A 5,000-nucleotide genomic window follows, 5' to 3' on the forward strand; every position below is an offset into this window, starting at 1 on the left:
TTATTATTATTATTATTATTATTATTATTATTATTATTATCATTATCACCATCATTATTTTTTCTATTATATGTATTGGTAGTAACAATGATAATGATAATATTAATAATAATAAATAGTAGTAAAAACATAAAAATAATGACAACAACAACAACAACAATAATAACAATAACGATAATAATGATAATGAATAATAATAATAACAATAATAATCATAATGATAATAATAATAACAATAATAATAATGATAACAATAATAACAACAATAATAATAGTAGTAATAATTTAAACAATAATAACAATAGTAATGATAATAATGATAATAATAATGATGATGATAATGATAATAATAATAATAATAAAATAATAATAATAATAATAATAATAATAAAAAAAAAATAATAATAATAATAATAAAGATATTTCTAGCTTTCTTGAAAGTGCAAGACACAATATTGAAAAAACGTACCAGCGTATGAACAAAAGACTTGAAATGGGATGAAGTGACGAATCAAATAAAAAAACCAACAAAAAACAAATAATAAACAAATGATAAGATAAATAAACTCATAAAACAGATAAATAAATAATAAAACAGATGGATAAAAAAAATTATGACTAGAAATAATGAAGAATAAAATGAATACAAACTATTTCATTTAACTTACACAGTCCACTACACATCGATTGTATCTAGACCTACAGAAGTCTTATAGAAAGTAGTATATTTTCTATGCAGCTTCAGAGATTAAGTTGTCTAAGTCTCCTTTCTCTGAACAAGACAGTAAGACACAGATATTCTAATTAGGAAAATAAAATGACGTACGATTTAGTCTTTTCTTTTAAAGAAAATTTGGTGCAGTTATTCACGTAGAAGCGAGGAAATTCCGATAGAAGAGAAATGCCTATAGTAATAAATAAATAGATAAAAATAAAAAAAAAAAATATTTTAAAAAAAATGCAGACATAGATACAATACGAGAGATACAAAATCGCCCGTGATCTAGTTACAGAAGAAAAAGTAGTCGCCATATTGGGGAAAAAAAAAAAAAAAAAAAAATCTTCCAATTAATGTATATATTGCAACCTATTGTGAAACTGAAGATATAGATCTATGCAGATATAAACATTTCTTAAATTTTATATTGAAAATGTTTATAAAAACATAAACGCCAGGACGGCAAAAAATAAGCCTTTTTATATAATCTTTATGCTTCGTAGAAAGGTAATATATATATATATATATATTATATGTCATATATATATTTCTGAAATTTCCTTATTTTTTTTTTTCTATTTTTTTTTTTTTTTTTTTTTTTTTTTTTTATTCTTTTTTTTTTTTTCATTATCATTTTCTGCCAACGTCCTTCATCTCTCGTCATATTCTCTTATTATCTTTTATCTACGTCTCTTCTTTTATGCTTTTCCTTCTCCTTTGTCATTTTTAAATTTTGTAATTTCGTGTGTCCTGTTCAGGCGAGAATGAATGAAACCGAAAAAAAGAAGAAGAAGAAAAAAGATGAAGAAGAAAAGAAGAAGAAGAAGAAGAAGATGAAGAAAAAGAAAAAGAAGGAGAGAGAGAGTGAGAGAAGAAGAGAGAGAGAGAGAGAGAGAGAGAGAGAGAGAGAGAGAGAGAGAGAGAGAGAGAGAAGGAGAGAGAGAGACAGCTAAATAAACAGAGAGAGAGAGAGAGAGAGAGAGAGAGAAGAGAGAGAGAGAGAGAGAGAGAGAGAGAGAGAGAGAAGAGTAGAGAGAGAGAAAGAGAAGAAAAGAAGATAATAGAGAGAGAAATAAGAGAAAGAGAGAGTAGAGTAGAAGAAGAGGAGAGAGAGATAGATAGATAGAAGAGAGAGAGAGGAGAAAGAGAAAAAGAGACCTCCACCAATCACGCTTGAAAGGGAGGACATAGCAGAAAGTTTTCAGAGAAGAGAGAAACGTTCAGCCAGAGAACGTGTTTGAGTCGAGAAACGTTTCAGCCGAGAAAGTTTCAGCGAGAAAGTTTGAGTCGAGAAACGTTTTCAGAGAAGAGAAACGTTTTCAGCCGAGAAACGTTTTCAGCCGAGAAACGTTTTCAGCCGAGAAACGTTTTCAGCCGAGAAACGTTTTCAGCCGAGAAACGTTTTCAGCCGAGAAACGTGTTTGAGTCGAGTTTCATTCTTACGACTGCAGCCTCCTTCTCTCGTCTCCTTGACCTATTTTATTCATTTGCTAATTATCTCCCTTTCGCTGTTCGCTCTGTTCATCAGTTCTCTCTTTTTTCCTTTTCTTTCTGTTCTTCTCTGTCTTTCTTTATCTGTTAATTTTCGTTTCTTCTTCTTCTTCTTGTTTGTTTTTCTTCTCTTTTCTTCGTCTTTATCTTCTTCTATTCTTCTTCATATTTTTTCCCCTTTTTCTTCGTTTTCGTATTCTTTATCTTCTTCTTTTTCTTCTTCTTCTTTATCTTCTTCTTCTTCTCCTTCCACCTTTTCTTCTTTTTTTTTCGTTGTTTTTTCACCTTCCACTTTAGACACTTTGAATATTCAAATATTTACTCTACTTAAAATCGCAGTATCCTTCGTTGATTTATATTTTTATTTCCTTATTATCGTTATCTTAAAAAAAAAAAAAATATATATATATATAATATATATATATATATATATAAAAAATAAATTATATTTATATAATATAATAAATATATATACATGAGGTTCAGCAAAACACTAAAATGTTACTATCTTTCTTATCGTTACGAATAGTTAAAGTGAAACTATTATTATCATCATCATCATCACCATCATAATTATTTTGATTTTCATTATCATTATTATTATTATCATTGTCATTGTCATTGTTATTATAATAATTATTATGATCCTTGTTCTTCTTCTTATTATTATTGTTATCATCATTTTTATTATCATTATTATTATTATTATTATTATTATTGTTATTATTATTATTATCATTATCATTATAGATATTATAATCAATATCATTTTGATCATTGTTATTATCATTGTTATTAGTTAATTATTAATATCATTATTATCATTATCATCTTTATTATTATTTACTACCATCATCATCGTCATTAATCCTCAAAGCTAATCGAACGTAATTGCTTTTAGTTTCATAATAATTACCATACATTTAAACCCGTACATTTATTATGCTTGTTATTGTCTATAAAATTACCATTGTGGAAACGCTATCGAATATCGGATGGTGACTGATGTAGATTGCATCACCATTTTTGTTCAATATAAAGTAAAAAAAAAAAAAAACGAAACAAAAACGCATTTTGGAATGCTATGTGGAAAGAGAAAGAAGTTTTATAATGAAATAGAAAAGGAAGTAGAGAAAGAGAGAGACAGAGATTGGGAGAGAGAGAGAGAGAGAGAGAGAGAGAGAAGAGAGAGAGAGAGAGAGAGAGAGAGAGAGAGAGAGAGAGAGAGAGAGAGAGAGAGAGAGAGAGAGATAAAGAGCGAGAGAGAAAGCGAGAGAGAGAGAGAAAAAAAAGAGAGAAAGAGATAAAACACAAAACTTTTTGGGAGGCGACTATACCCAAAAAGAAATAAAACCAAGAGAGAGAGAAAAAAAAAGGAAAAAAAAAAATAACTATACGAACTAGGCTAATCATAAACACCACAATCATTCCGAAAAAGAAAGACACGTCACGGGAGAGATGAACAATAATAAGCAATAAAAGACAAGAATCGCATGAAATTAAAAAAGATCCAAAAAAAAAACACTAACCTAATCTTTCTAATATTTCTAAATATATATATATTTTTTTTCTACACGATTGAGAGCAAGAGCAAGAGCAGGTGGCTGAGACAGTAACTCTTACAGCTGGTGCGCATGGTGGGGTGTGTGTCAGCCAGCTAGAGGGGAGGGGAGGGTGAAGGGGCTAGGGGAGGGTGAAGGGAAGGGGTAGGGTAGGGGAAGGGTGAAGGGAAGGGGGTAGGGGAGGGTGAAGGGAAGGGGGTAGGGGTAGGGGAAGGGTGAAGGTGAAGGGGGTGGGGGAGGGTGAAGGGAAGGGGGTAGGGGTAGGGGAAGGGTGAAGGTGAAGGGAAGTGGGTAGGGGTAGGAGGGTAAACAGGAGGGAGGGGGATAGGAGAGTGAAGTGGAGGGAAGGGGGGGGGTAGGGAGGATGAAAGGAAGGGAGGGGGTAGGGGTAGGAGGGGAGGTAAGAGAGATAAAAAAGGGGAAAGGGGAAGAAGGGTAGGGGGTAGGGGAGGGAAGGGGGGGAGTGGGGTCCGTGCTTAGGGTTGGGGAATGGGGGGGGAGGAAAGGAAGGGAAGTGGATGCTGGGGGATGGGGGAGGGGAGAGGGGAGGAGGAGGAGGGGGAATAGAGGCAAGGGATGGAGGGGGGGGTTATGCAGGGAGGCGTGGTTGTTGCATAAAACAGAATTTTAATCTATAATGATTATCATTACACTTATGATTATTCTTATTGTCATTATCATTAACATTTCCATTTTATTATGGCAGAGAGCAGGAGGGGGGAATCCATTTTTTTCTTTTTGTTTTTGTTTTTCCTTTCCTCTCTCTCTCTCTCTCTCTCTCTCTCTCTCTCTCTCTCTCTCTTCTCTCTGTCTCTCTGTCTCTCTGTCTCTCTGTCTCTCTCTGTCTCTGTCTTTGTCTCTCTCTCTCTCTCTCTCTCTCTCTCTCTCTCTCTCTCTCTCTCTCTCTCTCTCTCTCTCTCTCTCTCTCTCTCTCTCTCTCTCTCTTTGTGTCTCATTCTTTTTCTACCTTTCTACTACATATATGCATACACACACACACACACACACACACACACACATACATACATACATATATATATATATATATATATATATATATATATATATATATATATATATATATATATAACACATTTACGCTAGTATATGTGTAAATATGTGAATGTCTGTTTGCCAGAGTTTATGTGTGCATCTGTGTATAAGCGATTACGTGCGTTTGTATGCATGTGTGTGCGTACGTAGGCCAAACCCAAAATACGATTGCAATT

General features: G+C 32.8%; 1 protein-coding gene across 1 annotated transcript in view; it reads right to left on the reverse strand.

Annotated features, from left to right (window-relative positions):
• The window catches only part of LOC119599093 (glutamate receptor ionotropic, kainate 2-like), a gene marked incomplete at its 5' end in the record, with an annotated part of 108,056 nt that overhangs the window by 1,211 nt on the left and 101,845 nt on the right, over nt 1-5,000 (reverse strand).

The sequence above is a fragment of the Penaeus monodon genome, chromosome 42 (genome assembly GCF_015228065.2).
Source record: "Penaeus monodon isolate SGIC_2016 chromosome 42, NSTDA_Pmon_1, whole genome shotgun sequence".
Taxonomy (NCBI): Eukaryota; Metazoa; Arthropoda; class Malacostraca; order Decapoda; family Penaeidae; genus Penaeus; species Penaeus monodon.